General features: G+C 34.9%; 1 long non-coding RNA gene across 1 annotated transcript; it reads left to right on the forward strand.

The window, feature by feature from the left end:
• Positions 1–16,479: 16,479 nt before the first annotated feature.
• Positions 16,480–17,188, forward strand: LOC139871710 (uncharacterized). The gene is made up of 3 exons (XR_011766742.1): positions 16,480–16,612; positions 16,696–16,935; positions 17,027–17,188. It is a non-coding gene; the product is annotated as an uncharacterized lncRNA (long non-coding RNA).
• The last annotated feature ends 8,351 nt before the right edge of the window (positions 17,189–25,539 follow it).

The following is a 25,539-nucleotide window of genomic DNA, read 5'->3' on the forward strand; positions in this document are numbered from 1 at the left end:
TATCTCACCTAGTTAACAACTACAACTCTCACCCGATCTTAAACCACCCTACCACAACCGTCCCCATGTTGATCGACCAAACCACCACCTTCGAAAACAACCTCAAACCCACTTCTATTTTTTTTTTCATGTTTATGTTTTCGATAACTACCACCCGTCATCTTCCCAAGCATCCCATCTGCTCATTTATTTCCTCTTGTAATCCCAATCGAACCCCATAAATGAAAAGGAAACATCCAGCTATTTTAAAAAAGTTACGAAGCTTATAATTAAACTAAAACAATTGGACTCCTTTTGTCAGATGGGCCGAGATTGTATTTTTCTGTTGGGCTACACCTTGGAGCAAGACATGTAACCCTCCATCTGTTAGTGTTGTTTCCTGCTTCCTGTTCAGTTGCAACTACACAAACCATCATCATCATCTTGTGCTTATTTACGTTGCCAACAAAACTATTGATGTCAACGAATAGACGTAACCAACACTCTTGTTGCTTTCTTTTATTTAACTCGATCAACCCATAAACAACACCATCATCTTTATTTTTTTTCTTTCGATTTCTGTTTATATCTAACCCACAAGAATCACCACACCAAAACCACTACAATTCACTATTCAACCATCACCAAAACGATTCAATCGATGCACATTTTTTTCCCCTGTTCAACCATAATAACCATCGAGATTAACTGCTGCAGTATGCATATTTCTGTTTTATAATCGAAAAACGTATAACTTCCTTACAGCCGTGAACCATCAAAACAAACCAACATTTACCATATATCACGTATACTCTACTGTTGCTGTAACCCACGAAGGAACTTCAGCCTTTACATATATATTTTTTTTAAAACAAAGATGGGAGGAGAGGATAGGTTCACGGTTAACTGGATATAAGATAGATATATATAGATAAAGCATTACTAGTGGAACAAAAGACCACTTCATGGCAGACAAGAGGAAAAGTAAAATGAAGACATTCCCTACATGTTTCCACTAGTAGAAACGCATGCCATGGGTGTTTAATCAATCCACTAGCCACGATTTGTTTAGTAAAAAGAAATAGAACTTCTTTTGATTTTTTTATGATTAATTCTTGGTGATGTGGGTTAAGATCCTACGGATCATATGCTTTTATGACTTGCTGATTAAATCAACATAATGATCTTAAATATGACAGTTAGAGTGATGATAATGCTAGTATGTAACAAAGAAGATGATGAACGAAGTGTAAGTGATGATGATATAAATAATCTTGATTACGTATATGATAATCATAATGATGATGATGTATTAGATTATGAATGTTAGTGCCTTGGTTATTTGATTTGAAGAAGAAGAGAACAGTTAAGTAATGGTTAAAAAGATGTAATGGGTAGAATAAATCAGAAAATGGGAAACGGAGGAGTGGTTAAGGGTGTTGTGGGTTAAGCGAGAGGTCGCGGGTTCGAGACCCGGCAAGGGCAATTTTTTTAATTTAAAGCTTCTAAGGTAAAATTCTATTATTATTATTATTATTATTATTATTATTATTATTATTATTATTATTATTATTATTATTATTATTATTATTATTATTATTATTATTATTATTATTATTATTATTATTATTATTATTATTATTATTATTATTATCATTATTATGTTATTATTAGTATTATGATAAAATATTGTAAAGATTATAATTGTATATATAGGTATAACTAATAATAAGTCATGATGTAAATAAAATATTATTACTATTATTGTTATAAGTATTGTAAGTAATATTATTATTAGTATTAACATGATTTTTTTAAAAAAATTTATTATTATTAATGACATTTACTATTATTATTAATATTATAAAATAATACAATTATCTAGTGAATATTAATAACATTATTTTATCAAATAAATATTAGATATATAAAACTAAACTTAATACATAACCATATTAATATTTTGATATATATATAATGAATATACTTAATTTATTAAGGAAACATATAAGTTAATAATATAAAATTGACATCAATAATAAAAAATAAATTTGTTCTATTGCAATTATATGTGTTAATATATATATATATATATATATATATATATATATATATATATATATATATATATATATAATGGTATAGGTTCGTGAATCCAAGGACAACCCTATATTTGTTCAATGTCGTCCTATGTATTTTTACTACAAAATACAGTATGGTGAGTTCATTTGCTCCCTTTTTACTCATTACATTTTTGGACTGAGAATACATGCAAATGCTTTATTAACTGCTTTATAATATTTATATGTGTGAGTTTCATTTGATCCCTTTTACTCTTTACATTTTTGGGACTGAGAATACATGCGCTGTTTTTACAACTGCTTTATTAAATGCTTTTGAAATATGTTTTGAACTGCGAATACATGAAATGCTTTTATAAATGTTTGACGAGATAGACACAAGCAAAACATTCCTCGAATGAATTATTATGCAGACAGAAGTTCTGCGGATTATTGTTGAATTATGTGGACATGATAATTGCCACCTTTGAATTATGTGGACATGATAATTGCCACCATTGAATTATGTGGACATGATAATTGCCACCATTGAATTATGTGGATATGATAATTGCCACCAATTGATATGAATGTTATGTATCGAGAGAATGATTTTTATACACAGGTTATGTGTATTATATTTTGTGCACGAGATATGTGTACGGTTACAAAGAATTGTCGAAAAATGGTTTCGTACACGAGATATGTGTACTGTATTTAAAAGATATCGCATGTACATTACAGGTGGGTATATGATTCGGGCCCATTTGTACCATGCACATTTAAATCTTGTGGTCTATCAAAATGATGAATTATATTGTTTACAATAAACCTATGAACTCACCAACCTTTTGGTTGACACTTGAAAGCATGTTTATTCTCAGGTATGAAAGAAATCTTCCGCTGTGCATTTGCTCATATTACATGGAGTCATTCATGGCATATAGAGGTTAGAACCTCGCAATGGGACCAACTGTTGAAGACTTCGTCCAGATGGATTAGGACGGGGTATGACAACCACCACCACTATCACCCGCCACTAATCATCACCATCCATCAGAACACCACCAGAACACCACCGACCACCAAAATTCGAACCACCATCAGACAACAAGACCACCATCGAACCATCATCGGAGAACCAGACCACAACCGGACAACCGAACCACCACCTGACCACCATCGGCCAACCTTACCGCCACCGAATAAGCCATATAAACCGTAAACCAACCAAACGATCACCCATAGTCTTTAATTGAATCTCAACTATTGATTTTTAATAAACCTAATTACTTCACAACCACAATCCATCACCACTTACCACCACCAACACTACCGCCACCCACCACCAGCAGCACTCAGTACCAACCACCATCATCGCCGACCACCAAGCATCACCATAAGAACACCACCAACACCTACCACCACCATCGCCCATCCCCAATCATCACTCACCACCACTACACCACCCACCACCAGCAACTACAACCAGCATCGCCCACCACCAATCATCACCATTAGATTACCACCAACAGGCAACACCAGCACCCACCACCACGATTATCGCCCGCCACCAATCATCAACATCCATCAGAACACCACCGGAACACCGCCGACCACCAAAAATCGAACCACCACTACACGACCAGGCCACCACCGGAAAATTGAACCACCACCGGAACACCAGGCACCATCTGATCACGGGCCCACCATTCGATCACTGGCCCACCACCGAACCAATAACGGACTAGCGAACCACCACCGAACCACTTTCGGACCACCACCGGACAACCGAACCACTACAGGACACCAACGTACCACCCCCAAACTACCGGACCACCACTAGACAACCCGACCACCCCAAAATCACCACCAGATCAATTAGTTATTATTAATTAATATGGATATCAATAATAAATAAATGTAAGTATAGATAAATATAATTCATAGAATTCGAGTGGTGTACGGTAGTATTTACAAATAAAACATATTTAATTTTGTGTACTTTCTATAATAAAAAACTAATAGTTTATTTTGTACATTAAAATTAATATTCTATTTAGTATGATCAAAAATTATGTATCTTAATATTTATCAGAACTCCTTTTTCATTATTATAACTGACTAATCTTTACTAATTTTATTACAATTTTTTTTTTTTTTTTGTATGATATACTCCATATCAAATAGGATTGAAAGTCTCCTGCAAACTTTAATTTTCATTTTTCCTCTAAATTTTCGAACCCAAACTTTCAAACTTTTCACGTATGCCGCCAAAAGTTGATACTTTCATTAAAAAAAAAAGTAGCGGGTGAAATTAAACATTCTTCTTACAAACCCTAAAAAACTTTCTTCTTCAACGCCTAAATCGATTGTCGCTACTATCACTTCTAAACCCTAAAAAATCATAAATTTTCTTCACACTCACACTTTTGTGCCTGAAAAATATAGAAGGGTTAAAGGTTAGCAAGGGTGAAAGTCTTCAAAGTAATAAACGCCGAGTGATAATTGCATATTTATGAATGATAGCCACCTCTTAATTGAACCCCAAATTAATTAAAAATCGATATGGTGATTTTTTGAAGATAACGAATTTTCTCCGTGATGTATTTGAAACAGAAGCGATAGTGAATCGTCATGTGTTCCTTTGGTTCAAAGTAAAAAAAATTATACGAGCAGGTACAATCATCATTTTGTCCTTAAGATTTGTTCAAATGCTCGATTATATTTCAGTTCCTTCGGTTAATTTAGTTAGTTAGGGTTTCGTTGTTAATTGATGTTGTTAGTCACTTGTTTAGTTTAGTAATTGGTGCATTCCTACCAATTAAACGTATATTGACTGATAACATGGGATTGAAAGTTAATTTATCATTGTGTGGAATTAGATATGCTATTACTTTCTCGAGTTACTATGTGAAATCAGATAAATGGATTATGCTAATAGTGTAGTTACTTCCTCGAGTGACTATAATATTAGTTATTTCATAAGAAGGTTTCTGATATGCATCATGTATAATTTATGCTGTTTCGTGATTTTATTGTTATTAGTATTGTACTTGTTGCTTTGATCTAGAGCAAGAAAAGAAGCTCCCCTTGATGTTCATCATGCTTCAAGTTGCTGTTAATAATATGCTTACATGGGTTTGCAGTTGTAAACATTTCAAAAGATGATGATATCTGTTGCTTTGTTGCTTTGCTGTTAATAATATGCTTAAAGGTAACTTTAAACTTAAGTCAGAAGTTGACTTCTTTTTGGCTGACTCAATACAGATCTGATGATTTTTTATTGATGTTGAGCATGGGGTATTTTTATATAAGACAGACATTTTTTTCTTCCTCTATTATTTGCTTTATCGTATTAACTTTAGATTTATTGTTAATGTTAATGGTTTTTAATCATACATGTATATTTGAATGTGAAGTTTCGTATGATGATAACAATTGAAAAAGTTAATTGAGTGGATTCTTAAATGAGTATTTTATGATAAGATGTCATGATGTTTAGATGAAAATAACATGCCATAAATGATGTCCTTTCTCAGGTTATGATGTTTGTCATGAATGATGTCCTTGCTCGGGTCAGCTTCCTTGACATGTATTTTATGATAAGATGTCATGTTGTTTAATATATAGGTGTTATTGTACCAAAGAGGACCAGAATTGGAACTTTAAAAGTATAGATATTACCCTATTTTCTAACAACAAGAGTGAATACCTCCCTGTGATTGGTTCCCACATTTAACCCTTTCGTTCTACTGGTTACGACACTATTCACGAATCACCTTCTTGCCTGCCTGTTGGCCTTCTGTTTCCGGTCTCCGCACGTTATCCACATCTCATTTGTAACCACGTGGCTTTCTCATCTTCGTTAATCGACACCCACTCTCTCCTCTGATTTCTTCTACTCAATGAAACAAATCAATGAACCCTAACTAATTCACTTCTTCCTTCCGTTCCATCTTTTTAATCGCAGAAAAATTTTGTTTACCCTTTTTCTCTTCATTGCGATCATGTAAAGATCTGTACTGTTTACAAAATATCATAGATGACAAAAATGTCTGAGCCCTTTATTTTGCTCACCATACCTTGAGTTAATGGTAAAATATCCTGATGGATCTGTTACTAAATATCCTTATGGGTTATAAAATATTTTGCCAAATGATGTTTGATAACTTAAACTATAAACTAGCATTATGTCAACTGCAAAAAAAAAAAATATATTTAGTGAAAGTGTGTCGGTTAATGATGGTAATCTCTGCGATGGATCTGTGGCCGTTGATGATCATCTCTGCGATGCTCCTTTGTTGTGTCTTAGGCAAAATGCTAGAAGCACCCGTTCTCTATAAACCACAAACGCTAAGGTTTATATCTTCACATATCATAATCGATTTTTTTCAGGTTAATCGCAAAGATGACATCCATCTTACCTTAACAGATGTATGACTTCAACATATTATTGATGTTTCAAAGAACAGCAAACATGATCACCATCTTGAGGTTAATATAATGGTTAAGTTTCGATATTGACTTACTGTTGGAGTATGATACAAATTCAAAGCGAGCGAAAGCATTTTTAAAACTTTACAAAATCATACTCTTCCACGGATCATTGTACAAAACTTTAGCAAACAAAACAAAATTAACGAAATTAAACAAGAGAAGATTAGAATACAACCTTTGTAGCCTTTTGAAGATCGAATCTGAAAAACCCAAAGAAGAGTTCCTCTAAACGGTAGACACCTAAAGTTCCAACCTTGTTTCAATCTATACCTTCTACTTAAGGGATCTTTTCTTTTTCCTTATTTCCACCAAAACCGAACCCAATTATAGATCTCAAGTATTTTGGTTACTTGAAAAAGAGAAAGAGAAATATCATTTTGTATGTGTGTTTTTGTATCTCAAGTTTCTATATATTTTCAATACCAAGACTTGGTATTATATAGAATAAAATTGATACATATAATACAAATATAAAGATTTGAAAAGATTTTAAAAGATTTGCAAAATCAAATCTTTATATAAAATAAGATTTACAAATCAAATCAAATCTTATTTATATCAAATCAAATCTTCTTATATATTATATAAAATATGATTATAGTACAAATCTTTATATAAAATAAGATTTACAAATCAAATCAAATCTTATTTATATCAAATCAAATCTTATATATTTAGATTTGTAAGTATATGTACACACATAAAAAAAACATACTTAATTTATTAAACCATTAACTAATGATTAATAAATTAATTTTCGATTAGAAGGTATATCAAACAATTTACGATTGGCCTTTGTGTGTGACCGAATAAGATAAATGGACTTTTATTATTTAATGTCATGGACATATCTTCGGAATATCTGTACCAAGGTCAAACCACGGTCGAACCATAGCCAACCCGAGAACATATTTTCAACAGACTCCCACTTTCACTGACATTAATAATATTGGCTAGTCTTAAAGACACACCATGTGTAACAACTAGTCTGCTACGTTACACTCCTATATTTTTATTTATATCAATCATCCTTTTGTTCTAGATATCTTTATGAACGTGTGACATGGTTAAGTGTCAATCATCATCGTTCAAGATTATATTTCTCGATAGAGATTTGTGGTGATCAAATAGACTGCTATTGCATCAATTCAGTCGTAGCATGGCCATGCATTTAATGCAGCACAAATCAACGAGGGCCCCAGAGATATCGCTTCAACTTGCTATGAGAAGAAGGAACAAATTGCTTCAACTGTATAGACATCCACCACATCCCATATTGTACCTGATCTGCACCCTTATGACTGGCATTTACGCACAGCGTTAAATACAGGTCAAAGTAGAATATAGTTTGTGTCAGGATTTCTCATACATATCCACTCTAGGATAAATGATATTGCCATCTTAGAGCTTACTTGTGACTTAAAACCATGAAGTAGCATCTAAGTGTGGTCATTCCAGAACCTTGAATCAACTATCAAGTTCCTCATGAATGTAGTTTCATATAAGCCTATATTACTACACTTCATAGCAGCCTTAATTCAATTCTCTCTTTCTTAGAAAATGACCGATTGTGGAAGTTTATGAAATAGTATTCATTGGAAGTTAAAACATGCAAAATGAAACATGACAATATACAATGAAATGATCGCATCGTGCGTATAATATAATCTCAATATATTAATCATCAGATCAATTGCAACATATATTATTGCCCAATGTTTAAAGTTTCAAACTTAACATAATAAATACAATCAAACTTTATCATCAATGACACGAATGCCAATAGACATGCTATGAGCATCATGCTTAGTCTGTGGCAAAGGCTTGGTGAAAGGATCAGCCAAGTTCTTAGTCGTGTCTACTCTACTTAATAATATGTCATTTTCTGCTACAAGTTGACGGATGTAATGGTACTTTCTGAGTATATGCCGTGTGCGCTTTTGTGACCTCGGTTCTTGAGCCAAGACAACCGCACTCATATTGTCGCAGAAAATCTCAACAGGATCATGGATTGTAGGAACCACTCCTAGATCCCCGATGAATTTCTTTATCCACATGGCCTCTTTAGCAGCTTCATTTACCGCTATATACTCGGTTTCTGTCGTAGCAATAGTACTTTGCTTGCCACTTCTCCATGTGACGGCTCCACCGTTCAACATAAATACAAATCCTGATTGTGAAGAGCAATCATCTCTATCTGATTGGAAACTAGCGTCTGAGTATCCTTTGACGCTCAGCTCGTCATTCCCACCATAGACCAAGAACATCTCTTTGGTCCTCCTAAGATACTTTAGAATGTTCTTGACTACTATCCAATGAGCTTCACCAGGATTGGCATGATAACGACTAGTCATGCTTAGTGCATACGACACGTCAGGCCTAGTGCATATCATCGCATACATGATCGATCCTATAGCTGAAGCATATGGAGTACGACTCATGGTAGCTGACTCCAAGTCAGAATTAGGACATTGAGACTTGCTCAATATCATTCCAGGGTTCATAGGAACGCACCCTTTCTTAGAGTTATGCATACCGAATTTCTTCAGTATCTTATCTATATATGCACTTTGGTTTAGCCCAATTAATCTCCTTGACCTATCTCGATAGATCTTTATTCCCAAAATATATGATGCATCTCCTATGTCTTTCATGGAGAAACATTTCCCTAGCCAAGCTTTGACATCTTTCAGTGTCGGGATATCGTTTTCCATGAGTAATATGTCATCGACATATAGTACAAGGAAGACTACAACACTCCCACTAGACCTAACATAGACACATGGCTCATCTTCGCCTCTAATAAAACCAAATTCTTTGATCTTCTCATTAAAGCAAAGATTCCAGGTACGAGAAGCTTGTTTAAGTCCATAAATGGACCTTTGAAGCTTGCACACACTATTAGGATACTTAGGATGTACATAACCCTCAGGTTGTGTCATAAACACATCCTCTGTTAGTTTACCATTAAGGAATGCTGTTTTTACATCCATCTGCCATATCTCATAGTCATAAAATGCAGCTATGGCAAGAAGTATTCTAATGGATTTCAACATAGCTACTGATGAAAAAGTTTCATCATAGTCTACACCATATTGTTGCGTGTAACCCTTAGCCACCAGTCTGGCTTTGAATGCGTGTACATTTCCATCCATATCGGTCTTCTTCTTGAAGACCCACTTACACCCAATAGTTTTAATACCTGGTATATGATCAATCAAGGTCCAGACTTGATTATCATGCATGGATTGGATCTCGTTGTCCATAGCCTCCTTCCATTTGGCAGACTCGGGGCCTGTCATCGCTTCCTGATAGGTAATAGGTTAATCAGAATCTATATTTTCGTCATCACCCTCAAATATGTGTAAACTATATTTCTTTGGTGTTCGACGCACTCTATCAGATCTACGTATAGGTGGTGGCTGTAGGTCAGTTTCTCTTTCAATTGCAGGCTCGTCGACCTCTTGAGGAGAATCGGTTCCAATATCGGTTTCCATGTCGGTTGATTCTTGAATTTCTTCAAGGTCAATTTTGCTCCCACTGGTTCCTTTCGATATGAGATCCTTTTCAAGGAAGACTCCCCTTCGAGACACAAAGACTTTGTTCTCAGTAGGGTTGTAAAACAAATATCCAAAAGAATCAATCGGGTAACCAACAAATAAACACTTTTCAGATCTGGGTTCAAGTTTATCTTGAGCTTCACGACGAACGTAAGCCTCACAACCCCAGATTCTTAGATATGAGAGAGACACAGTTTTACCATGCCATATCTCATAAGGTGTTTTGGAAACTTTCTTGGTTGGGATGAGGTTAAGGATCCTTGCGGCAGTTTGTAGGGCGTAACCCCAAAAATTGATTGGAAGCATTGTGCGGCTCATCATGGATCGAACCATATCAAGTAATGTTCGATTCCTCCTTTCAGACACACCATTATGTTGTGGTGTTCTAGGAGGAGCTAATTGTGAGATTATCCCACAACCCCGTAGATGATCACGAAATTCATCATTAAGATATTCACCACCTCTATCAGATCGGAGAATCTTAATTCTTTTGTTCAGTTGATTTTCTACTTCGTTTTGGTATGCCTTGAACACTCCAAAAGTTTCAGACTTTTGTTTACTTAAATAAACATAGCCATATCTACTGAAGTCATCAGTAAATGTAACGAAGTATCGTTCCTTGTGTCTAGTAGGCGATCTGAACGGACCGCACACATCAGTGTGTACCAACCCCAACAGATCCTTTGCCCGTTCACAGCTTCCTGTGAAAGGTGCCTTTGTCATTTTTCCTGATAAGCAAGATTCGCATTCATCATACGATATTATATCAAATGATTCTAGAATTCCATCTGACTGGAGTTTGGCTATGCGTTTCTTGTTTATGTGGCCTAAACGACAATGCCATAGATACGTTTTATCCAAAACATCTTTGGATGAATCAACATTGTAGATTGAACTATCATTTAGCTTTGCTGTGGTTTCTAAGATGCCTTTACAAGGACTAGCCTTGAAATAAAACATCCCATTTTTGTGAACAAGTATTGATCCATTATCAAAACTAAAATTAAAACCATCATTAAATAAAGCATCAAAAGATATAATGTTTCTTGCCATTTCGGCACTGTAGCAAACATTAGATAAAACAATACATAAACCAGAATCAAAAGAAAGCTTGTATTCTCCAATCATGTCAACAGAGGCAACATTCTTATTCCCCATGATTAGATTAAGCTCCCCGGTCTTCAGCTTCCTACTTCTTGTGAGTCCCTGCACATTTGTACAAATGTGAGTACCACATCCCGTGTCCAATACCCAGGAATTAGAAATAGTAGTATTGTTTAGTTCAATCATGAACAAACCTGAAGGTACGGCGACTCCCTTAGCCCGTAGTTCATTAAGTTCCTTCAAGTACTTAGTACAATTGCGCCTCCAATGTCCTTTATCCCCACAATGAAAGCATATTGCTTCTTCAGGAGACTTGGTTTGCGGGATCTTTGAAGTAGAAGAGTTAGCAATGCCCTTAGGTTTAGGTTTGAAGTTGGACGTGCCAACCTTACTCTTGCCCTTGTTCTTGCCCTTTGCTTTATTTTTCTTCTTCTTAATCCCACCTTCACGAATGGCTAGAACGGTAGTTGCGGGTTTAGCTTTGGCCATGTTAGCCTCAGCGGTTTTTAACATGCCATGGAGCTCCATGATTGTTTTCTCCATATTGTTCATATTATAGTTCATAATGAATCCTTCATATGCACTAGTCAGCGAGTTCAGGATAAAATCCGTTGCAAGCTCCTGACTTATGGAAAAACCAAGGCGCTCCAACCGGTCTATGTACCCTTTCATTTGTAGTACATGAACACTAACACTATTTCCTGTTGCCATTTTGCAAGATACGAGAGCTTTCACGGTGTCAAACCTTTCTTGCTTTGCTTGTTGTTGGAACATGTCCTTGAGTTGGTTAAGCATGTCATATGACCCTAAGCTCTCCATGCCCTTTTGGAGCTCTGGAGACATGGTCGCCAACATCAAGCATGCTACCTCATTAGACTCGGAACGCCGTTTTTCAAACTCGTCCCTAGCCGCTTGAGTAGCTCTCGATCCGGGTTCTGCCGGTAAGGGTTCCTCAATAGCCCTGATCTTTCCTTCCATCCTAAGAGCAATTCTTAGGTTGCGAAGCCAGTCCATGTAGTTCAAACCCGTAAGCTTGTCCTTTTCGAGGAGCCCTTTAAGGCAGAAATTAGTGATTGATGACGGAGTAGGATTTGTGTTTGTTGCAGACATCTGTCATATTTTTATTTTTAAAGTAAGTTGTATTAGTTAGTTTGATATGTTTAAACCTTGTTAAGATAATTACCCAAGTGTGTTTAATATTCAAACAATTATAATTAACAAGGCTAAGATCCATATTTCACTTATGTTAACGACGGGTTCGCCGCGGATCGCCAACCATAAGCTATTTAGGTAGGTAACTATATTACCAATTTCATCCATTATGAAATTCTTAGGTTCTGCGGGATTTAGTGATAATCAATTATTTCACTTGACATGTTTAATCCCTTCTACGCTAATCCTTCCTCGTGGCGGGTTTGCCGCAAACCACGATTTCAGATTGTAAACCGTCCGTGATAGATACACGTGAAATCCGGCCCAAGACTCTCGGGTATCGCGAAATTCACCTCACCCTTCCCAACACCCAATTAAAGTCCGGCCCAAGACTCTCGGGTATCGCGAACTCTAACAGGTAGAAGGTTCGGATGTGTGTACTACTCATGGATAGCGTAAAGTTTACATTTAAAACGGGTTTTTGTTTTCTTTTAGCAAAAGTAGTTTACACCATTTTAAAACATTTGCTAATTATATATTGCGTGTTGCGTTTGTTAAACTAATTTTAACCAAACCGTTTTATATGATTATTGTCCCTTTTGTTTTTTTTAAAACATTTTCTAGCTAGCATGGCATAGACAAATAATAAAACAATAATAATCATGACACGCAATTATCGGTAGTATGCCTCGAGTCCTATGCGTTTTTCCGGTGAGCCAACACACGGAAAAACATGGTCAACTAGGGACATAACCTTGTGTGAGAATTGGCTCCCACTAAAACCGCCATCTCCATTATATGCTCGGATGGGCCGCCTTGTGAACATCGTCTTCTTGATTTCAATCTTGGTTGCATTATCTTACAAAATAACTATTCTATTTTCTATACTATTACAAATACAATATAAATAGAAAGACGACATGCAAGTCGTTTAATAAATTATTACATTCATCCCGAATAAATAATAAATTAAATCATACAACCAAACATCCACACAAGGGTCTTATTGAGGCAAATACTACCGATTTCATACAACAATCGCATACATAACAAATGGAGTGCCAACCGTCCATTTTCATATAACATGTTTCGATAAAGATTGATTTAAACAACACTTAATGACACTTATAATATTCAATCCTTGTTTACATAACATATGTATGTAAGCCCACTTCATATTTTGTAAGTATGGTTTTCATGCCAAAACCATCCAAATAAACATATTAAGTGAATCAAAACATGTTGGAGATTTATTCACTTTACCAAAGCATAAAGTCTAAAATTAATAATTTTAATTTTCTCATTTCATGTAAAACATGAAAAGAATTCATGTACTTCATTTTCCTAAACATTGAATCTTTAATAGTCAACATGCAAGTTACCATTAAAATTTTCGGATTTTGGCAGATTCATACATGTAACTTTAAATGGTCATATCTTACTCATTTCCAATCCGTTTTCGATGAATTTTTTTTTTTCAAATTTAAGTTCTTTCAGTTAGCTTTCAAATGCAATTGGTCTCATACAATAATATTGAGTTTAAAGCCCCGAAACAGTCCATCAAATACGGACTGTCCAGGCTGAAAAAAATTTCTTGAATGAAAAAAATGAATTTAACCCATTTTACATTTTGTCAAAATCCAAGATTCAAATTAGTATTTAGGAAACATAAAACATAAATTATGATACTTGTTTTGCATGTTTGTTATGCATGATCATCTCCAAGAATCATGCAGAACGAATCCATCAAAACTAAATATCATAAGAAAAGTTTGTTAAAACTTGTACAAGATGGCTCGGATACCACTGTTGGAGTATGATACAAATTCAAAGCGAGCGGAAGCATTTTTAAAACTTTATAAAATCATACTCTTCCACGGATCATTGTACAAAACTTTAGCAAACAAAACAAAATTAACGAAATTAAACAAGAGAAGATTAGAATACAACCTTTGTAGCCTTTTGAAGATCGAATCTGAAAAACCCAAAGAAGAGTTCCTCTAAACGGTAGACACCCAAAGTTCCAACCTTGTTTCAATCTATACCTTCTACTTAACGGATCTTTTCTTTTTCCTTATTTCCACCAAAACCGAACCCAATTATAGATCTCAAGTATTTTGGTTACTTGAAAAAGAGAAAGAGAAATATCATTTTGTATGTGTGTTTTTGTATCTCAAGTTTCTATATATTTTCAATACCAAGACTTGGTATTATATAGAATAAAATTGATACATATAATACAAATATAAAGATTTGAAAAGATTTTAAAAGATTTGCAAAATCAAATCTTTATATAAAATAAGATTTACAAATCAAATCAAATCTTATTTATATCAAATCAAATCTTATATATTATATAAAATATGATTATAGTACAAATCTTTATATAAAATAAGACTTACAAATCAAATCAAATCTTATTTATATCAAATCAAATCTTATATATTTAGATTTGTAAGTATATGTACACACATAAAAAAAACATACTTAATTTATTAAACCATTAACTAATGATTAATAAATTAATTTCCGATTAGAAGGTATATCAAACAATTTACGATTGGCCTTTGTGTGTGACCGAATAAGATAAATGGACTTTTATTATTTAATGTCATGGGCATATCTTCGGAATATATGTACCACGGTCAAACCACGGTCGAACCATAGCCAACCCGAGAACATATTTCCAACACTTATAATTATAATATTGTTAAATTATTCGTAAGTTATGTATCTTATTAAATGCACACCAGGTGCTTGATGAAATGACAGATACTTTTGCTGTGTAGTTGGTTGTAGATGGTATGTTTGCAATGCTTTTATTTGTTTGTTGTAGTTTCTTTTAGGATTATTGATGCTGGTATAATTCTTTTTCAGTTGCAACTGCCTTCCATGTTGTTGATACGCAGCCTGTTTTGCTTCCCATATTTCCTTATTCACCCCTTTACAATTTTCAAAACGTTTAGGGGCATCTAGGTCAGATATCGTGAATTTCTGTGTACTTTTTTACTTTTCACGTGTTTGATGTTTGCTATTGCGGATGTTATGATGTTTCTCTCATTCTATAGTTTCTTTGGTGTGAGTTTTTCGGATCAGTCCGACCACGGTCTCGACCCAGTGTCGCAAGGGTATGTGTTGAGGTGGATCTAACAGCAGCAGTCAAACGGGGGCGTGATTCCGAGATGCCAGCGGAATGTGTTGTTATTACGTTGATCCACTCAACGAAACAGTTATATTTTTGAGTTGCACATTCAGTATGTAAAGTATGTTAACACACTCAGGCTTGATGCATTCAACGAGAAAGTTATATTTTTGAGTTGCACATTAAATGTTGTGCTTATTGTAGTTTTACTTTGTAGTTTAATGATTATCGAACTCTAATATACATCAGATATTGAAGTTTGAACTTTTAATGGTTATAATATGAAGAAGTAAATATCAATTTTTTTAACTATTGTAATTCTTATTTTAGTATCTTTATATTTTGTTCATTCAATTATTCATGATTTTCATTATTGTGAACATTTTTTTCCGCCTATGCTCCCTTCCTGATCGACTTCTTCTGTAATGTGTGGCTAGGTTGGGGAGAACGAGATACATGAAGTGCTTGCAAATGTTACGTTTAAGGGGCTGCGAAAGACACATTCGGATGGACCACATGTCGTTGATCAGAAGCCTATGTTAGAGAGGAAGGGTAAAGGAGAGAACAAAATGAGTACTTTATTTGTTTGATTTAATTTTTTTTAGCCTTATAATTGGTTTGCTTAGTTTTGATTGTTTACGGTGTTCTTTTTCCAGGCCAATGGAGTTTATTAGCATAAATCCAGATAGTATGTTTAGAGAAGTCATTCAGGCACCTAAAGAGGTAATTTATGCACTGAATAAATATACTTTAGCATTAATTAACACACCTTATGCTTTGACCTTTAGAAATTGGTTAGTTCTACTAATTTGATTTTTATTCTTTTTTTTCCCTCCGAATGTATTTGAAGTTGTAAATGATTCAAAGTAGGCAATTAAGTTTCCAAAAGTGGTAACTAGAAAGAAGTTTTACCTCAACCAGGACATTGGAATATATAACACCAATATTTTACAAATATAGAGAACCTTAAACTAAAGTCTGACAATGAAGTACTTGTGGAAGAAAATACAAATCTAAAAGCGGCGTTGTTAGATAAGAATGGTTCAGTTGTTGAAGATAACACAGGATCACAGGGCTTAACTAGAGTCAATGTACCTCCACGTCCACGTCTTAAGGTATTTTAATATTTAAAACTACAATGTGTTTGATTTAGTTTTTTTTTTACATTCATAATTGCTTGTTGATAACGGTACTCTAGGTCGGAGATGAAGTTTTTCTCCACAACATTGTTACCTACGAGAAGGTAGCAAAAGCATGGTTGAGGAGCATGGATCCAACAACGGAAGTTAGCGGTATAGAGATTTGAGAGGATTGGTGTAGCGTAGAAGTTCAAGGGATCATTAAAAGGGGTACATTATTGGTCAGGCCATTTGATCTGTTTATGAGAGTTGAAGATGCTGGAGGCGCGTGTGTCGCGTGGCCTTCCACATATTTATCGGTATTCCTACCACAAATTTGTGATAATATATTTATTAATTGTTATAATATGTAAATTTATGCTTATAGATATATGTTTGGTTTATTTGTAGGTGGTACCATTGGATTGATAAAGATACTTGCTGATCTAAGACGTTTGGTGTTGCTTTTCATTATTTTTAATTTCGTTTTCAAATGCTACTCGGTTTCTTTTTATGTTTGGATTATTTAAGAATATTTTATGTTTGGTGATTTTCATGTTTATGAGAATATTTTGGGAATTATAATTATGTTTTATTTCATATTTGATTTTTAGTATTAATTATTAATTGTGTGTCCATAATCATGTTCAAAAAACCCGAAACCATAAAACCCGACCGAAATCCAAATACGAAACCGATTCGAATACCCGATCCGGACCCGAATAAGTTAAACGGACCTGAATGTCTGATTTGAATCCGCTTACCTGAACTGGGTCCGAATTTTTGCACCGGATCCGAATAACCGTTCGGAACAAAATCCGAACCGGAATCAAATATTCGAATATCAATCTGAAACCAATAGAAAACTATTACTTAATAAGACACCTTATTATTATGTCATAATAAGCTTGATATAATATCATTATATTATGACATTTTTTCATGGTACTAAAGTAACATCTTATTTTGATATATTAGGACCCATTTCTTGGTTTTAAAATTTAATAATATTATTTATTTTAGGACTTTTTTTAGTGGTACCAACCTTAAAAAACATTATATTAGGACCCTTTTATGTGGTACCAAAGTAACGTATCTTTATATATTAGGACCAATTTTGTGGTTTTAAGGTGTGAAATATTTTTATTAGGACATATCTTAGTGGTACTAACTTTAATAATTATTATATTAGGACCCTTTATGTGGTACTAAAGTATCATATATTTATACATTAGGACATATTTTGTGATTTTAAGATGTGAAATATTTTTATTAGGACATTTTTTAGTGGTAGTAACCTTAATAATAATTATATTAGGACCCTTTATGTGGTACTAAAGTATCATATCTTTATATATTAGGACCTATTTTGTGGTTTTAACGTTTCAAATATTTATATTAGGACTTCTTTTAGTGGTTTTATCCTTAAAAATAATTGTATTTGGACCCTTTATATGGTAATAAAGTAAAATATGTGCATATTAGGACTTTTTTCTTTGGTACCAAACTAGTGTATCGTTAGATTAGGACTTGTTTATTGGTACTAATGTACTATTTTTTTTACAATAGGACCATTTTTTTGGTCTTTACGAATTATAAATTTTTATTAGGACACTTTTGTTGGTACTTATATAATATATTTTCACTTTTTGGGACACCTTGTATATGTCTCATTTTCAAAAAGTGACTCCTAATATCTATTTTAAGGACCTTTCTTTGAGGTTGTAATTTATATTATAGGACCTGATCATTGGTTTCATAATCTTATGACCTTTTAGGACATTTTTTAATTTCAATACTTTATACGACCGCGTTAGATACAACCCCCATTGATAGGTCCTATCAAGCCCAAAGGTCCTATAAAGTGGCTTTATATGACCAAATTTGGGGTCCTATAGGAGCATTTTTCTTGTAGTGACCACTAGTACAAATCCCATCGATTCACCTAATAATAATAAAGAGTCGAATATATTTTGGGAAGATTCACAAATTCTCGAAGAGGAACCGGAAGAAGAGGAACCGGAAGAGGAGGAACCGAAAGAGGAGGAACCGGAAGAAGAAGAGGTTCCGGAGGAAGAAATATTGATACCTATAGTAAATCGATTAAATAAAAGAAAATCTTCAACCAACGGACCAAAGTTAATAATGGTCAATGGTGTTTATGCCGAGGAAGCAAAATATTAGGAAGATTACCAATTTTTCGATGAATCGGATCCCGATGAGGATTCTGATGATGTTATAGAAATTACCCCGACCCAATTTAATAAAGCGAAAGAAAATAATAAAGGAAAAGGTATAAAAATAGAGAAACTCGATTCCAACCCCGATGAACTTTATATGTATCGGCAACATCCGTATTTCCTAAAATGTAACAATGACCCGGGAACCTCTAAACCACCAGGTTTTTCTAAACTATTGTGGAAAACGACGGCTTGTATTAGAGGAACACCATATATTCCTAGAAAATTAGGAAAACGAACCAAGTTCGAAGAAGAAGAAACCAGTGATTCAGATTAGAGGGTTGTAATCATGTTGTGTATTATATGTATTGTGGTGTGCTTGTACTTTTAAGTTCTATGTAAAAATTGCTTGTATTGTTTGTTAATTATCTTTTACGAATCTAATCCTTGTCTATTTTACAGTATAAAAACACAAAATGGACGTTAAGGGTAGACAACCGAATATTTTAGAAGACCTACCAGAGGATATGATTGAGGAAATCTTGTCTAGAGTTGGTCAGAATTCATCAGCACATTTAGTTATGGCGAAATTAACTTGTCAAACATTTGAAAGACTTTCCAGAAATGCCTTAGTTTATAAAAGGCTTTCCTTTGATAGGTGGGGTATATCACATTGGGGAGACCGTAAGTTATGCCGTGTTTTCTTTAAAGCGTTAAATGCGGGGAACCCAAATGCAATTTTACGCTACGGGTTAAGAACCTATTTTGACTCAACATATCCCAACATAGGATTTCGTGAGTTAGAAAGAGCTTCTAACATGCAACATAAAGAAGCATGTTATACTTACGGGTTAGTGATGTTCGCTTCTTACCAAAGTGAGAAAAAGAACATCAGATTACAACTTTTAAATAAAACCTTCCCACAAGTGACGGATTCAGTAGTTGGGGTGATAAACAAGGTTTTTAGATTATTACGGGGCTGTTGAACATTATGAAACCCTCGTCTTTTTGACGACATTACAACATCCTGCCTAGCCAATGGTCATAACGGTTACTTTCCACAAGACCAAGGATGGGAAGTCGTCTTAGTAACAACAGAATGCATGACTTGTTACTGGACTTATGAATTACATGTCTTTATTTCTTTTGCTAAACAACTTGCGTATTAACTAGAATTGCCTTTATAGCTGCCGAGTAGCAAAGTTATTATGTGCTATATTTCATCCTATATGTATAATAGTGGTATTGTAAGTTTGTAAAATATTGTATAAATTTGAACGCGAAATTTTATTATAATAAGTTTTTTCATATAGAATTGTAGTAGTTGAATTGTATATTAGCTACTAAGTATGAACTTAACGGGTAGGTACTACCCGAATTAAAACTATAAAACGCTAGTATGAAGAAAAAGCTTTTATAAATGAGTTCATACTATACTACGAAATACTATTGACTACTTTTAAAATTCTATATGATTAACTTAATTCTTTTGGGCTATTTTTGAAGGAAATGACACCGACGACTCGTCAGAATTTGAACAAGAGTGAGGAAGACTTCCGTGTTTTCCTTGCAGCAAACATAACCGCAGTACAGGCTGCGATGCAAAATAACAATAACTCTGGATCTAGCAGTGGAACTAGTTCCACAAGAAATCGTGTAGGATGCTCCTACAAAGAATTCACTGCCTGCAAACCTTTGGAATTTGATGGAACCGAAGGACCAATTGGATTGAAACGGTGGAGCGAGAAAGTCGAATCGATGTTTGCCATAAGTAAGTGTACTGAAGAGGACAAAGTTAAGTACGCTACGCATACCTTCACAGGTACTGCGTTAATGTGGTGGAACACCTATCTTGAACAGGTAGGATAAAATGCTGCTTACGCACTGCCGTGGTCGGCATTCAAGCAATTGATGAACGAGCAGTACCGTCCTAGAAACGAAGTCAATAAGCTCAAGGCAGAACTTAGAGAGTTACGAACACAAGGGTTCGACATTACCACATATGAACGACGATTCACAGAGTTGTGCCTATTGTGTCCGGGAGTGTTCGAAGATGAAGAAGAGAAGATCGACGCGTTTGTAAAAGGGTTACCAGTAAGAATTCAAGAAGATGTGAGATCACACGAGCCTGCTTCTATACAGAAGGCAAGTCGAATGGCTCATAAAATCATAAATCAGATTGAGGGAAGAATTAAAGAGCAGGCTGCCGAAGAAGCCAACACGAAACAACTCAAGAAGAAGTGGGAGGAAAACGGTGACAAGAGTCACCAGTACAACAACAATAACAATTACAACCACAATCGCAACAACTATCCCAACAACCGCAACAACAATCGCAACAATAACCGCAATCCTAACAATAACTACAACAAACATCCCAACAACAACAACAACTACAACAACCGTTTCAACAACAATAACTATCCCAACAACAACCTCAATAACAACAATGGCAACAAAAACCAAAAACAGCCATGTCATAGGTGTGAAGAAAATCATCAGGGGTTTTGCACGACATTTTGCAATAGGTGTAAAAGAAATGGTCATAGCGCGACAAAGTGTGAGGTCTACGGACCAAAGTTTAACAGAACTAAAGGAACAAATAGTGTCAGAACAAGTAATGCCGGAACAAATAGTGTCGGAGCAAGTAATACCAACGCTGTTTGTTATAAATGTGGAAAACCGGGCCACATTATTAGAAATTGCCCGAATCAGGGGAATACTAATGGGCAGGGCCGTGGAAGAGTTTTCAATATTAATGCGGCAGAAGCACAGGAAGACTCGGAGCTTGTTACGGGTACGTTTCTTATTGACGATAATTCTGCTTATGTTTTATTTGATTCGGGTGCAGATAGAAGCTATATGAGTAGAAAATTTTGTGCTAAATTAAGTTGCCCATTGACGCCTTTGGATAATAAATTTTTACTCGAATTAGCAAATGGTAAATTAATTTCAGCAGATAATATATGTCGGGATAGAGAAATTAAACTGGGTGATAAAACGTTTAAGATTGATTTAATGCCAGTCGAGTTAGGGAGTTTTGATGTAATAATTGGCATGGACTGGTTGAAGAAGGTAAGAGCAGAGGTCGTTTGTTACAAAAATGCGATTCGCATTATGCGTGAAAAAGGAAAACCTTTAATGGTGTACGGAGAAAAGAACAACGCGAAGTTAAATCTTATTAGTAGTTTGAAGGTGCAAAACCTAATAAGAAAAGGTTGTTACGTCATTCTAGCACACATCAAGGAAGTTAAACCTGAAGAAAAGAACATCAGTGATGTTCCCGTCGCAAAAGAATTTTTCGATGTATTTCCGAAAGAATTACCGGGATTACCCCCACATTGATCCGTTGAATTTCAAATAGACCTTGTACCAGGAGCTACACCAATAGCTCGTGCTCCATACAGACTCGCACCCAGCGAAATGAAAGAATTACAAAGTCAGTTACAGTAACTTTTAGAGCGTGGTTTCATTCGACCAAGTACATCATCATGGGGAGCTCCTGTTCTGTTTGTCAAGAAGAAAGATGGTACATTCAGGTTATGTATCGACTACCGAGAATTGAACAAACTTACTATCAAGAACCGTTACCCATTACCGAGAATAGACGACTTATTTGATCAACTACAAGGCTCGTCGGTTTATTCGAAGATCGATTTACATTCTGGATATCACCAAATGCGGGTGAAAGAGGATGACATTCCGAAGACTGCTTTTAGGACGCGTTACGGTTATTACGAGTTTATGGTTATGCCGTTTGGATTGACTAACGCACCAGCTATGTTCATGGACCTCATGAACCGAGTGTGTGGTCCATATCTTGACAAGTTTGTCATTGTTTTCATCGATGACATACTTATTTACTCGAAGAATGATCAAGAGCACGAAGAACATTTGAGAAAAGTTCTAGAGTTGCTGAGAAAAGAAAAACTATACGCTAAGTTTTCAAAGTGTGCATTTTGGTTGGACGAAGTTCAATTCCTCGGTCATATAGTGAACAAAGAAGGTATTTAGGTGGATCCAGCAAAGATTGAAACCATTGAAAAGTGGAAAACCGCGAAAACTCCGAAACACATACGCCAATTTTTAGGGCTAGCTGGTTATTACAAGAGATTCATCCAAGATTTTTCCAAATAGCAAAACCCTTGACTGCATTAACGCATAAAGGGAGGAAATTTGAATGGAAGGATGAACAAGAAAAAGCGTTTCAATTGTTGAATAAAAAGTTAACTATGGCACATATATTGTCATTACCTGAAGGGAATGATGATTTTGTGATATATTGTGACGCCTCAAAGCAAGGTCTCGGTTGTGTATTAATGCAACGAATGAAAGTAATTGCTTATGCGTCTAGACAATTGAAAATTCACGAGCAGAATTATACGACGCATGATTTGGAATTAGGCGCGGTTGTTTTTGCATTAAAGACTTGGAGGCACTACTTATATGGGGTCAAAAGTATTATATATACCGACCACAAAAGTCTTCAACACATATTTAATCAGAAATAACTGAACATGAGGCAGCGCAGATGGATTGAATTGTTGAATGGTTACGAATTTGAGATTCGTTATCACCCGGGGAAGGCAAATGTGGTAGCCGACGCCTTGAGCAGAAAGAATAGAGAACCCATTCGAGTAAAACCTATGAATATAATGATTCACACTAACCTTACTACTTAAATAAAGGAGGCGCAACAAGGAGTTATAAAAGAAGAAAATTTAAAGGATGAAATACCCAAAGGATCGGAGAAGCATCTTAATATTCAGGAAGACGGAACCCGGTATAGGGCTGAAAGGATTTGGGTACCAAAATTTGGAGATATGAGAGAAATGGTACTTAGAGAAGCACATAAAACCAGATACTCAATACATCCTGGAACGGGGAAGATGTACAAGGATCTCAAGAAACATTTTTGGTGGCCAGGTATGAAAGCCGATGTTGCTAAATACATGACGTGTTCTAAGGTCAAAGCTGAGCATCAGAAACCATCAGGTCTACTTCAACAACCCGAAATCCCAGAATGGAAATGGGAAAACATTACCATGGATTTCATCACTAAATTGTCAAGGACTGCAAGTGGTTTTGATACTATTTGGGTAATAGTTGATCGTCTCACCAAATCAGCACACTTCCTGCCAATAAGAGAAGATGACAAGATGGAGAAGTTAGCACTACTGTATTTGAAGGAAGTCATCTCCAGACATGGAATACCAATCTCTATTATCTCTGATAGGGATGGCAGATTTATTTCAAGATTCTGGCAGACATTACAGCAAGCATTAGGAACTCGTCTAGACATGAGTACTGCCTATCATCCACAAACTAATGGGCAGAGCGAAAGGACGATACAAACGCTTGAAGACATGCTACGAGCATGTGTTATTGATTTCGGAAACAGTTGGGATCGACATCTACCATTAGCAGAATTTTCCTACAACAACAACTACCATTCAAGCATTGAGATGGCGCCATTTGAAGCACTTTATGGTAGAAAGTGCAGGTCTCCGATTTGTTGGAGTGAAGTTATAACGACTCTCATTTTTCCATTCTATATTTCTCATTTTTCCATTCAATACTTTTCCTTATTAAATGTCCAATAAAATAATTAAACTTAATAAGTAAACTTTAATTGATAAAGGTTAAGTGTTAAGAATTATAAAATACGATAATTGACTTTGTACAAGTTAATAAAAATAATAAGTTAATAAACTTTTGTGAGTAAATAAATAACTATAAAGACTTGTGTAATTAAATTAAATAAACTTGGATAATTAAGGTTTATTAAGCTAAATTAAAGTGCAAGGTTTAAAGTGAAAAATGTTGAAAGGACCCGTCCTAATCCATACGGATAAAGTCCACATCGATTATAAACGATTCGCAACAGTTGGTTACATCGCGAGGTACTTGACCTCTATATGAAACATTTTACAAACATTGCATTCGTTTTAGGAAAGACAATCGTTCATTACATCAAAAGTTGACGGCAGGCATACCATTTTATAATATATCTAACTATATTGACTTAACAATAATCTTGATGAATTCAATGACTCGAATGCAACGTCTTTTGAAATATGTCATGAATGACTCCAAATAATATCTTTAAAATGAGCAATTTCACAGCGGAAGATTTCTGTCGTACCTGAGAATAAACATGCTTTAAAGTGTCAACCAAAAGGTTGGTGAGTTCATTAGTTTAACATAATAATCATTTCATAATTTTAATAGACCACAAGATTTCATATTTCCATTTCTCATAAACATACGTCCCGTGCATAGAGACAAAAAAATATCATTCATATGGACTGAACACCTGGTAACCGACATTCACAATTTTGCATATAAGAATATCCCCATCATTCCGGGATCCTCCTTCGGACATGATATAAATTTCGAAGTACTAAAGCATCCGGTACTTTGGATGGGGCTTGTTAGGCCCGATAGATCTATCTTTAGAGTTCGCGTCAATTAGGGTTTCTGTTCCCTAATTCTTAGATTACCAGACTATATAGGGTGATATTCGATTTGATAATCCAACCATAGAATGTAGTTTCGATCACTTGTGTCTATTTCGTAAAGCATTTATAAAAGCAGCGCATGTATTCTCAGTCCCAAAAATATATATTGCAAAAGCATTTAAAAAGGGAATAATGAAACTCACCTAATGTATTTTGTAGTAAAAATACATATGACTATATTGAACAATGCAGGGTTGGTCTTGGATTCACGAACCTATATCAA

Source organism: Rutidosis leptorrhynchoides, chromosome 10, assembly GCF_046630445.1.
Source record: "Rutidosis leptorrhynchoides isolate AG116_Rl617_1_P2 chromosome 10, CSIRO_AGI_Rlap_v1, whole genome shotgun sequence".
Classification (NCBI taxonomy): domain Eukaryota; kingdom Viridiplantae; phylum Streptophyta; class Magnoliopsida; order Asterales; family Asteraceae; genus Rutidosis; species Rutidosis leptorrhynchoides.